The 13,290-nt window shown below is 43.0% G+C and overlaps 1 long non-coding RNA gene across 1 annotated transcript; it reads left to right on the top strand.

Moving 5' to 3' along the window:
• The first annotated feature begins 545 nt into the window (after positions 1-545).
• Positions 546-11,101, top strand: LOC116273786. The gene is made up of 3 exons (XR_004182184.1): positions 546-7,571; positions 8,982-9,130; positions 10,837-11,101. It is a non-coding gene; the product is annotated as an uncharacterized LOC116273786 (long non-coding RNA).
• The last annotated feature ends 2,189 nt before the right edge of the window (positions 11,102-13,290 follow it).

The raw sequence follows: 13,290 nt of genomic DNA on the forward strand, positions 1-13,290 counted from the left end.
AAGAGAAATTGTTATAATCAGAGACTTAGTAGTATGTCCTTATGGGATGGCGGGGAGGAGAGGGGATGGATTCTTCTGCATGGTTTTACCCAGAATCCCTTGCTCTGTGTTCCTCACGTTGTGGGCTATCATGCATTTCTGATTCTGTAGCAGGTAAGGAAGCAGGAGGTGGGAGAAGAGTGTGGAGAAAGAAGAAACATAATTTAGATCAGTTATACGTTCAGTTTGTTAGTAGCTTTGGTGAAAAGGTTCCTGGGAAGAGCAAGTGGAAATGCCTTACCAAAATGAAGTTTAAAAGGTATCTCTAGGCCGGGCATGGTGGCTCAACCCTGTAATCCCAGCATTTTGGGAGGCCGAGGCAGGTGGACCACCTGAGATCAGGAGTTCAAGACCAGCCTGGCCAACATGGTGAAACCCCATTTCTACTAAAAACACAAAAATTAGCAGGACATGGTGGCACTTGCCTGTAATCCCAGCTACACAGGAGGCTGAGGCAGGAGAATCATTTGAACTCGGGAGACAGAGGTTGCAGTGAGCCAAGACTGTGCCACTGCACTGTAGCCTGGGCAACAAGGAGTGAAACTCCGTCTCAAAACAAAACAAAACAAAAACAAAACAAAAAGCTTATCTCTAACACATTCACGCTTGGTATTGAACCCCAGTGCTAATCAAGACTCTAGCGGCAATAGGGAAGGCCAATAAATCAGTGATTTGTGATTTCCAGAGATTGGGAGTTTATTTCTCGCCTTCTGTGCCCTTCAAGTGGGGCAGATGCTAGTCTCCTAGAGGTCAACCAGGACAGCACCTCAGCTGCCTGCAGTGGTCACCTGCTCACCAGTGCACTCGGACGCCTGCCTCCCTCTCCTACCTCATTTCCTGTAGTGCCCATGAGAATGTGCCTAGCAGTCCTGCATTCAGTTAGAGGGAGTATTGGTAACCAAGAGCCCGGCAATTGCTGCACTAGGAAGCCCAAGGACATGCTTCCCAAGGGCTGCTCCCAGTCAGTGACTGAGCACAGCAGGGACACTCAAATGGAATGCAGGTCGTTCCTAGGAGATGTGGGGCTCCTCTAACCCTGGCTTTGGCTCCAGGGTTCCATAATGGCTTTGCTGACCCTTCCATAGACAGCCTGGCAGTTTAAGACATTCTTTCCCCCCACCACTTTCACTCAGGGTCAGACTTGGCTTGGAGGTATGGCAGTTCTCTCAGCCTCATGTGGCTCCCTCTCCATTCTCCCTCACATTGACAGTTACCCTAATAAAATCCTTTCATGTGTAATCACATCTTGGCGACTACTTCTCAGAAGACTCACACTAACACATTTCCCCCACTCTCCTACTAATGCTTCCTGGAATCACCTCCCAGTCAAACAACTTGTACTCAAGTTTTTGTGTTAGTATCTCTTTCTGGGGAAGCCAGCCTAAAATAAAGGACATTCCAGAGATACTGCACACATCCCTTGCACAAATTACCTTGCAACAGAAGAGGGTTACATGACCACACTGAACAAGGGAGGCTGGGGCATGTAGTCTCCTTCTGTGATGGACCATGCAGGGCAGAATGGCTATCGAGGGGCCTGGTGGCAGCTGTGGCTATTCCTCCTCCTCCTAGCCTTCAAGGTCAACTTTCTGGAGCAGAATGTGTGGAGTCCTTTGTTAAATCTGTGCTGATGGAAACTGATGGAAACTAACCCAAATCTAACTTCATATTATACTGATATGCTCCAAGGAAAAGTGAAAAGTGAGTGAAGTTATGGTCTAAACCTAGCCCATCTCTTGAGCCATGTTCCCATTTTTTCCTTTTCAAACTCCCTCCAGAACGCCAGCTGCCCAGAGCCCCTATCCCAGTGCCTCACCCGAGGTATTGATTCATCAGCCTTTCTTCCTCTTGCCTTAAATTGTACCTGTTCCATTACCCAAGATTCTGTACATCACTAATGTGATGAGTTAATTTAACATAAAGACAATAACATTGGCTAAGGCTTGACTGTGGCAGCAGCCAGATGAACACATTTGGCCTCTAACCAGTACCTGGAATGCCTTAGCCAGAGGGTGGAATGGTAGTTTCCCTGATGACTGTCACCAAGTCCTGGATAATCACATGCAAATGTTATCCATCTTAGGCTATTTTTTGTTCTTTTTTTCTTTTTTTTTAAATGCAGGCAACAGAGGTCAAAGATCAGGCATGGATAAGCTACCCCACTAGGACGGATCTTGAAACCCAGTAGCTGAGACTCCATAAGTTCTGTGGTCTCAGTTTTCCTCTGGGTCATGTTCCTTAGGATTATATTTTTCTGTCATATTCAGGAAAGCAGCCTAGACTCCTTTGATTCAACACTAAACTGTTCACAGTAGTCATCCCTAGAGTGAAATTGTAGCTGGGGAGACTGTGAAAGGGCTACTACCTTTTAATATTTCTATAGGGCTTGAATTTTTCATATCAAGCATGTACTTTTTTGGTAACTTTAGAAAATAAGGTAATTTCGCTGCTATGATAAACCATTTGCCTTGCCCTGTGGCATGAACAAGAAACCTGTCCTGTGCATTCCTGAGAAGGTCTCTTCATCTTTTTTAAACAATGAAAAAATCCAGTCCTTAACGTCTCTTCTTTTTTCAGAATGCATTTGGATCCTTTCTGCTATTAGCTTTCTTAAATGTAATATGAATTGTCCTGCATCCCTGATTTCTGTCTGCCCCATGAGTCAGCTGTTCCAATTTATTTTAAAACATTAATTTTAAATAAAATTAGAATAGAGACCACACTTATTTATCCGCAGTGCCTGGGCCCAGTGCCTGATATAAAATTGACACTTTAAAATGTTTTGAAAAATGGCTGAGACCTCATATTAGTCAAGGGACTCCTAATGACCACGGAGTTGTTTCCATATGGCAGCCACTGCAGGTCTTCGGGGGTGGGAGATGAGCCCTGAGTTCTTTAAAAGGCTTTCCCTGGGATGTCGACCCAGATACCAAATGCAGTTGGGAAGGGAATGTGGTAGTCTGGCCAATGGTATAATACTAAAATTAGGTGTAATATGAGAATACAACTGCTTGTGCCCTACTTACCTAGTCATTGGGCAAGGCAGGTTAGGTCTGAAGGTGAAATTACTGACCAGAATCTCAGCATTTTACTGCAAGTTTGAGAAACTAAAAACAAAGCAAAATGAAACATAATCAGTTTTTTGTTGTTGTTCTTGTTTTGACAATAATTTGTTTTGACAAATTGACACTCTTAAAGATGGCTTTTCTGATATTTTGTAAGGCCACTGCACTATCTGCCATTTAACATTTTAAAGTAACTTCCAAGTTTCACACCTCCTGAGCGCCTAGCCACTTTTTGCTAGCATTGCTTCATGTTGTGAGAGAAGAGGCCACCTAATGTCCTGACATGCAGTGGTGGTAGTAGACACATTTAAGTCCAACCTTAGCCCTTCTGGTATTGGTCCTGTGGCCTTAAGCCTCTGAGCCTCAATTTTCTAATCTGTCAAATGGTATTAATGACGATTGCTGCTTCTAGAGTTGTTTTAGGGATTACATAAGGTAATCCTTTTTTTTTTTTTTTTTTAGCACAGGGGCTTGTGCATAGTAAAGACTCGATAAATGATAACCATTGTTATCATCATCAACATTAAAAGCTTATCAAAGAGGGCCAGAAGGACTTGCGATATGGATCCAGGAAATCTACCACTTTCAGGCCAAGTAATAATCATATTAATAAAACCAGTAGAGTTCTGCTGTGTCATTCTTCTGGGACCTCATGTTCTGTTCTTTGCAGTATTGGGAAGTGGGCAAGGAGGTGGGGCGTGGGGCATGGAAGTGAGGAGGGGCGCTGGGAAGGCAGAGGGAAAATGAAGGCTGCTGATGGTTGGTGGTTCAGAGGCAGCAAAGCCAGCAGTGAGGAAATGGGAATTACCAGGCACCGAGGAGCCCTAGTGCCAGCTCTCTGCTGACATAATTAATGAGGCTGTTGTGCCAAAAACGAGGCATGTTGTTAATATACAGACCTGTTGGAAGCACAAGGGAAATGCAAATAAAAGTTTTGCCAAAAGGGGAGTGGGGTCAAATCAGCTCCAGGGGGAGACCACATTATCTATAAAACTCTAGTATATGGGAGGCCGGGAGACAGTATGAAGAAAAAGAGAGGAATTGATTTCAAACAGGATTGGTAGCTACAAAATAGTAGACTTTTAATATTTGTGTTTGCTGATTTTCCTTTTGTGTTTGTTTCTTTCAAAGCCTGTTCAATTGGTGAAATTCACTTGATAATGAAAACTACTTAGGTTGGTGCAAAAGTAATTTAATTAAAAAAAAAAAAAAAAAGGCAAAACCCGCAATTACTTTTGAACCAACCAAATAAAATTTCAGTGGAATTTTAGCATTTAGGACTTTAATATACATTCCATCAGATCACAAGAAAAAAAACCTTAAAGATTATTTTTATTTTTAAAGAGCTCTGCGTTGCTGAGAGGAAGCAGTCTTGAACCTATATAAAATTGTGATTTTTGTGCCTGTTTCCATCATAAAAACCAAGAATGATTATTGATTTATGTGTGTTCTCAATGGCGAATTCAACTTTTTTTTTCCCAAAGGGCCTTCTTGAATCATCGGCGTGAGACCTGGACCAAGGTGAAGGCGCCTGCGGGTGCCTTTGCTGTCCAAGGGTAGGCAGGAAATGGAGTCCCGGGCTGCCATTGCTGTCCCCTGTGGGTGTGGCTGGGGACTGGCTGGGAAGAAAGCCACCATCATTTGATGCAGTTGCTGAGCACGGGCCCTGGCACCCATCTTCCCAAACCCAAGCCAGGCCCTCGGCCCAGCGGAGGGTCTCGGACAGGGAACAGGGATGGCGATTCTGGTCCCACGGGAGCCAGGCCGGTGTCCCCAGGGGGTGAGGGGTGGGGGGGCAAATTAAAAGGAGGTTACTTTGGTCCGTTGCTCTCGCTTTGTTAACCCATCCTTCTATCCTATCCCCTTCTTCCCTGGCTTTGCCCAAGCCGGGTAGCGAGAAAGCGTTGGGAACCAATTGGCTGTTGGAGGTGGCCAACTGCGGAAAGGCCTGCTTTATTTCGTCGCAGGTGATTTATTTTCCTTTTCATTCTGCCGGCTGCCAGGTGTTTGGTAAGTTAGAGCACGGCTAAGATGGGCCTGAGAGGCCCGAGCAGAGCCGCAGAGCTGTGCAAGCGCTAGTGTCGTGCGCGCCCGTGTGCCGCGTGGGCGTGCGCGCGTGCACGTGGCCTTGTGCGCGCGCACATTGTTTCTGTCTCCAGAGGTTGGGAGCGCGCTGGCGTTGCCTGGGGCTTGGGCGCCCTGCGTCCGGTTGGAGCGGGCAGCGAGGCCGGCGGGAGATGCTGGGCTGCTCGGGAGAGCGCGCACCCGGCGTGCTCACCCGGTCAAGGCTCCGCTCTTCGCTGTGCTCAGATCCACACAGGTAGCCCTCAACCGCCGCCCGGGGAAGTCGGTGCTCTTATTAGCTTCAATTTCCGGACGAGGAAGTGAGGCACAGAGAGGTTAAGGCGCCCAGCTATTAGGAGCTTTTGAACTCAGACAGTCTGGCTCCAGAATCTGCATCTTAACCCCATTACGCGTTATTTTTTAAACGCAGGTCCCCCCGGACTCCGGTTTGAAACACATTGAATAATGAATCCTTTTAACCTCCCTTCTAAAATATCGAAAACCCAGAAGTAGCCCACCGTGTGACTCAGCGGCACGGAAAACATCAGAGTCACTGACTTTGGCGTGGCAAAGTGGGATCTCACACACGGTACTTTATCAAATAAAGGGCACCGGCATGTTAAACTGATTCGTAGCATCTTTTAAATGTGACAATACATAAACTTTGATAACACTTCTGATTTTTTTCCCCTGACTTCAAGTGATGCATTATATTAGGAAAATCCAGGAAAGGACAAAGAAGAAACTAAAAGTTTCCTTTAATCTCAGCTCTCCACCCCGTAATACTATATGTTGTTGAAAATCTAATGATTTTTTTTCTAAGTATATGCTGTCATAAAATTGATTAAAAGGAATTTAAAACAGTATCATAATATACATAGTGTTTTGTAATTTTTATATTTAATAATGCATCACGAACATTTCCCCATATCAAATATTCTACCACAAATGTTTTAATGACTACACCGTATTTCATTGTACTAATTTGCCATGACTTAGCACTAGCCTTATTTTTTGACATTTAGGTTGCTCCCCAATTTTTGTTATTATAAATGATGGATGCCAGAATGCAACAATTTTTTGTACACACTATGACTATTTCCTTAGGACGAAAGGGGTTTTCAGGTCAAAGATCATCACACTTTTAAAGGGGTCAAACGATTATCTAGAAAGATGGGCTCAGTCCACTCACCTCCAGGTAGAATAAGTGTGCCCGTTTTCTTTCTCAAGTCTGGGTGTTATTGCCCCAGGCAATCTTTCTTAATGAACAAATTACAGCCTTCAAGGAAAAAAAAAAAATACCTCAGTTATTTCATTAGACTATGCCAAGTTTCAAGAGAAAAACTTTATATGATTGCAGATACTTGAAACATTTGGGAAATTCAGTTTATTCAGATGCTCCCAGGACTGCACAAGACCCAGCAAAGGACATGGTAAAATAGGGGCACTTTGGAAAAAGGAACTAGGAAAGAATTCTCAAGCCATTTTTTGTTTTTCAAGGCAGAGAGATAGATGCTGTCTCTAAAATAAAAAAGGAAGTATTAATTGCCTCTGGCTGGGTCTTTGGCTCCCTGGCAACTTTCCCATTGTCAGGTCTGAAAACGTTGACGGTGCTGCTTGCCGCAGAGCTGCTGCAGAAATATTCAAGGCAGCAAACCTGGGCAATTAGGGTTTCTGTTAATTTTCTTCCCCTTTCATTCTATCAGCTTCCCCTCCCCCTATGTCAGCAAGTTGGAGTGACAAATATTTAAAGTCAGCCTGTCACGCATGAGCAGCACAGCTATTTGAATGACTGATTTTCTTGACATTCTAAACAGCTTTGTGTGTGCATGTGGAGACCTGCAGACCCCAAACCTGCCACCGTCTGCCCCACAAGACAACATTGGTTTGGTATTTGAGGCAACAGTGGGGGTCTAGGCAGGTGGCATTTTATGACCAGGAAATGAACGGACATATAATCTGCAGCTGTTTTAGGAATAGGCATGTTTGCCACAATGACCTCTAGGTGGATTTCTGCAGTGACAAAGAGGAGACTTTTCGGGTGTGGTTTAAATTCCTTTCCTTGCACAGCTTGCTCTAAAATCACTTTTGCCTCAGGGACTGGAGACCATGATGTCCTCAGTGAATCTGAAAGATGCACTTGGACCCAACTGGCCTTTTTTCTCCCCACTCAGCGTTGCAGCAAGAGTAACAGATGTCTATTTAGGGAAGGCATGTTCTCTTTTTCTATGCAAACCTTGTTGCTAAAAATTCTCTTTTAGATGAATTATTAAACCCAATTTATGAAATAAGGACAATACAAATTTCCTCTGGAACTATTCTTTCGCTCTGATATGTGATACCTGTGTCTGCTGGTGGAGAAAAGCAAAGAGAATATGAGAAGAAAGGCGAGATGGGAGAAAGGTGAGATAAATAAATAAAGGTCATTTTATAGCCCTAGAAATTCCCTGGATGTTTGGACTCCTTGGGGTGCATCTAGAATTCTTTAGCCATCATATAGGAATGCACAAAAACATAATTATTTTTGTAAACCTAAATTTCTTCTCATGATCTAATGACATAGGAGTATTTAACTTACCACAATTCCTTTAAGAAACAGTACTGCTGTTGTTTGAGAACAGGCATTGATCTGTGTTTGGAACATCAAGGTGGTGCTTCCGACAGAGAGAGTAGGTTATTCCTGTTTTATTCAAGGGGAGGGGTTTTGTGTTGCTCTTGAAGGGGATTCAGCAGGAAAAAGTGGCTGGAAGAGTTGAGTGGACATAAAGCCACAGAGAGGTGCAGTGGCCCCTGGATGTCCTGAGGCTGGGGATGCCTGGGGTGCTCAGCTGGTTGTTTAGGTTATAAACTTAATGTGAGGTGGAAACCAGCATCACCTCTCTTATGAAATCTTCAGTGACATCTGCTTTTTAAAAGCATAAAAGCCTTTGCTAATGAATATTCTCCTTACATTTTTTAGAAGAACTCTGTTATAGAATTTATATCCCGTTTTGTAATACATGAATTTTTATAGTAATTATGAAAAAAAAGTTTAACTGTTAACTTGAAATTCACACCTCAATGCCAACCTTAGATGCTGCCTCCTAGGAAATAACTTCCTGCAGTTTTATCTGCAGTGTGGTCCTGGACATGCAGCATCACCTGGGAGCTGGATAGACCTAGTGACTTAGTCTGTTCAGGCTGCTATAACAAAATACCTTACACTAGGTAATTTATAAACAACAGAAACTTATTGCTGACAGTCCTGGAGGCCAGGAAGTCCAAGATCAAGGTACTGGCGAATTCAGTGTCTGGTTCAGTGAGGGCCCATTCCTCATGGACGGTACCTTCTTGCTGTGTCCTCACGTGGTGGAAGAGGCAAGGGCTCCCTCAAGCCTCTTTTATAAGGGCACTAATCCCACTCATGAGGGCCCTATCCTCTTGACCAAATCACCTCCTGAAGGACCCACCTCTCAATACCATTACATTGGAGATTAAGCTCCAATATATGACTTTTGGGAGGACACCAACATTCAGACCATAGTACCTAGTGAATCAGAATCTGCATTGCAACAAGATTCTCAGGTAATTCAGGTGCATGTTACAGTTTGCAAACTGCTGGTCTACAGCCTTGGTTCTAAACTTGGCTGCACATTGGAATCACTTGGGAAGCTTTACAAAATATAGATTCCAAAGTCCCATGCCTAAGGATTCTAATTTAATTGATTTGGGGAGGCAGGGCTCCCAAACATCTGGATTGTGAAAGGCTCCCCAGGCGATTGTAACATATGGTACATTTGAAAACCCCTAATTTCAGAATGCTTTCTTCTTCAGGTCATGTCTGAGCTCAGACATCTTGTGAGGTGCCTGGCCTGGCCACAAAGTCTGCTGCCTGGGAATCACAGCTTACCTGCAATAGCAGTGCTCCGCGTTCTCAAAAACTTCTGTGTAACAAATTTTCACCATGAGACTCAATAGAGGATGTAAGCCAATAGCAGACAATCAGAGGAGCTTCCAGGATCACTCTCTCTAGCACCTTGACCCCCATCTTCTGGTTTTGCACCCCCTATGAGACTGCCTAACATGGTGGTCAGGGAAAGGGTGGTCAAGCCCCCTGGGTTCAAACCATGGCAGTGTGCCCTAACATAGATTACCTACCACTCTCAAACTCCATTTCCTCCTCTCTACTTGGGGTTAATAATAGTACCTACATCCTAGGGTTGTGAGAACAGGTCCAACAGAATGCAGGGAACCTACTTACCAGGACTTGTATTCAAGTAATAAGAAAGTATGCACCTTGAGGACTAAGAGAAGAAATAAAACCTAATTAACACTCAACTTTCTCTGCTGTTGGAAGCCTGCAGATGGGAATGGCAACAAGAAACAAGTCCATTCATGCTGCAGACACTTAGAAACACTCAAGAATTGAAGGACCAGGAACCTCTGAAAGTTGGGGTAATAGGAGCTGAAGGAAGAAGGTTTGATACGTCTGTGTGAAGAGTCGTTAACTCCCTGCCTGACATAACCTGAGCTCAAGGCCTTCCTTGCCCCAGCAGAAGCCTGAAGTTTTACCCTCCGAAGAAACTGATCCAGGCTGGCTTCCAACCCAGAGTTGCCAGGCACAGCTGGGGTGGAGGTGAGGCCCTGGACAGAAACAAGGTTAAATGAAATTGTGCAACTTTACCCCCACTTCAGTCCTATTTCCCCAGTAGGCTCCCAGAATGGATTACATTCCCCAGGCCAGAAACCAGAGGAAAGAGCAGAAATACTGAATTTTGGCGGAATCTTCTAAAGGAACAGCAGCAGGGCCCCTGCCTGATCATCCTCAGCAAAGACCCCATTGGCAAGCTCATTCTACTTAATGAGCTTCCAGCCAGCCTTGGATGCCACCTTCCTAATATAAATGAAAAGCCAATGATTACAAGGAAAACCTTCACCATGGAAAGCAAATATCAAAACAAGAGGAGAAAAGGAACTTAGAGTAAACAGAGATCATGTTGCCCCACCCTTGAAGGGAGTGGAGGCCCTGCATCCATAAGACAAGACTATTTAGGGGACAGTAGAAATGTTGAAAATGAAAAAAAACAAACAAACCAAAAACAGAAATAAAATGCAATTAAAAGGATGGGGCTAAAGTGGGTAAAGTCCCAGAAAGTGTGACAAAAAACATTAGATTCATATTAGAGGCCCAATACTCCAGAGAAAATAAAGAAAATGGAGGAGAAAAAAATTATCAAAGAGAACAATAGTCTGAAATATTTCAGAACAAAAGGATGTGATTTACCAGACTGAACAGGCCCAAAAAGTGCTCAGCATAATGAGTGTTTTCTTCTTTTCCTGTATCTTTATTTTTTATTTTTATTTCTGTGGGTACATAGTAGGTGTACATATTTATAGGTCACATGAGATATTTTGATACAGGTATACAATGCATAATAATCACGTCATGGGGAATGGGGGATCCATCACCTCAAGCATTTTTCCTTTGTGTTACAAATAATCCACTCATACTGTTTGTTATTTTAAAATGTATAATTAAATTATATTTGACTGTAGTCACCCTGTTGTGCTGTCAAATACTAGGTCTTATTCATTCTTTCCAACTATTTTTTATACCCCTTAACCATCCCCACTCTCCCTCCCATACCTTTCCCAGCCTCTGGTAACCATCCTTCTACTCTCTCTTCAGGTCATGTCTAAGCTCAGACACCTTGTGAGGTGCCTGGCCTGGCCACGAAGTCTGCTGCCTGGGAATCACAGCTCACCTGCAATAGCAGTGCTCCGCGTTCTCAAAAACTTCTGTGTAACAAATTTTCACCATGAGACTCAATAGAGGATGTAAGCCAATAGCAGACAATCAGAGGAGCTGAGTTCAATTATTTTAATTTTTAGCTCCCACAAATAAGTAACAACATGAGACGTTTGTCTTTCTGTGCCTGGTTTATTTCACTTAACATAATGACCTACAGTTTCATCCATGTTGTTGTAAATGACAGGATCTCATTTTTTTTTTTAATGGCTCCACTATATATATGTACCACATTTTCTTTATCCATTCATCTGTTGATGGACACTTAATTTGCTTCCAAATATTGGCTATTGTGAATAGTACTGCAATAAACATGAGAGAGATAACTCTTTGATATACTGATCTCCTTTCTTTTGGGTATATACCTAGGAGTGAGATTGCTGGATCATATGGTAGCTCTATTTTCAGTTTTTTGAGGAACCTCCAAACTCTTCTCTGTAGTGGTTGCACTAATTTACATTCTTGCCAACAACGTATGAGGACTCCCTTTTCTCCACATCCTCACTCTCATTTGTTATTGCCTAACTTTTGGATAAAAGCTGTTTTAGCTGGTGTGAAATAATATCTCATTGTAGTTTTTATTTGCATTTCTCCAATGATCAGTGATATTGAACACCTTTTCATATACCTGTTTGCCATCTGCATGTCTTCTTTTGAGAAATTTCAGAGTGGCATTAATCATCTTAGCAGCATCAGAATATAGAAAGTAAAGGAACAAGACTTTCAAAATGCTGAGGAAAGCATTTCCAGCCTAGAACTCTATATCCAGCTGAGCAACCAAGGGTGATCTCTGGAAGCTAGTACAGATATCCCAAAATAAAGGAATTAACAAAGAAAGAGGATGCCATAGGATCCAGAAAAGGGATTCAACACAGAGGAGAGGCAAAGGGAATTCAGGGTTTGGTAAGTGAAGCCCCTGGATGACCACTGGGTAACAAGGATGACAGGTCACCAGCTCAGATTGATTGGAACAGGAGGAAGGACAGCTTCTGGAAGCACATCTCCAAGGTACAGACAGGATGGGTATGTTCCAATATATCCAGGGGAGTTTTACATCTCTTCTGTAGAGTTTGTGGGGAGAATTAGTGATGGCCACATAAATTATACAAGTGGAAGCAAAGTCAATAATTCCAGGGAAAACAAAAAGTCATATGCAAAAGGAAATGCAACACTTTTCTGGAGCAGCTTGACCAATGTTTAGTTAATAAGAATAACATGTTCATTGAATAATGATTTAACAAAACCTGTGACATGATTACATGGGGAGGATGTAGAAGAGAAAGTAGATAAGGTAAAGGTATCCTTTCTAAAACCCTCAGCAACCATAGCAAGAAGGCAGGAGATTATGTCTAAAATGGAAAAGTCAAGATTCAATAGTATGTCTTTTACTCAGAAAAGTGGAGGTAATTATGAAAAGTATTTGCTGAGTTGGGACTTGGGGTGGGGAAGTATGCGGAGGGGAACACTATGTTTATTTACTAGCCTTATAGTAGTGTTTGACTTTTTAAAACATGTGTATGTATTAAATTTGGTAGAAATAGAATTAAATTTTAAAACAAGGCTGAGCACCATGCCTGGCCCAGGTAAGTGCCAGTCATTGTGGGGAAGCTGTTCTTCCCATTCCTGTATGTTGCCCTCTTGGTTTTTCTCAGCAAACCCTGACAGACAAGTTACAAAAGTTGGCCATTGTGATTCCTTGTAACTCCGTCTTTCACTTCTATGCTCAGGAGAGGCCCCATAATAGCATCTGTGGTGGTGGTTGTTTTTTAGTTTTTGTTCCTTTGCTGTGTTTTGCCTTTAAAGAGAAGGTGCCTGAATGCTGGACTTTGCTGGAGAAACTCACAGTGCATGAGAAACTTTGATTCAGAATGTTTTTGGTGCTGCTTCGGTTACTGAAATAACTGACTGGTGTTTAAAATAAGAAATCTGTACTTTTCACCTCATATATAACTAGAGATTTTTCTTATAAGGATTTTATTTATGTGAAAAATTGGACTGTCTTTTGGAGTACTGGAATGGATTAAATGTTCCCAACTGAAATAAATGGCAGAGGCCTTTTTTGCAAAACACCCCTTTGCCTTGTGCCCTTTCTGTGGGAGGTAAATTGAGAACGCTATGTCAGGGAAGAGCTGTGCCTGGGTAGAGTCGGTTTTTTTTTTTTTGTGGAAATCAGTGAAAGGGTTGATAGTTTACATCAGGGCTGCTGAGGGGGTAAAGGGGGCAGCACCCTGGATTCCCAGGGCAGAGGGGACTAGGAGGAGGCTAAGGGCTGGGAATTTGCAGAAATCTGTGGAGGGCATGGAACTTGAACTTCATTGTGGCCTTATGGGTCTG

Source organism: Papio anubis, chromosome 2, assembly GCF_008728515.1.
Source record: "Papio anubis isolate 15944 chromosome 2, Panubis1.0, whole genome shotgun sequence".
Taxonomy (NCBI): Eukaryota; Metazoa; Chordata; class Mammalia; order Primates; family Cercopithecidae; genus Papio; species Papio anubis.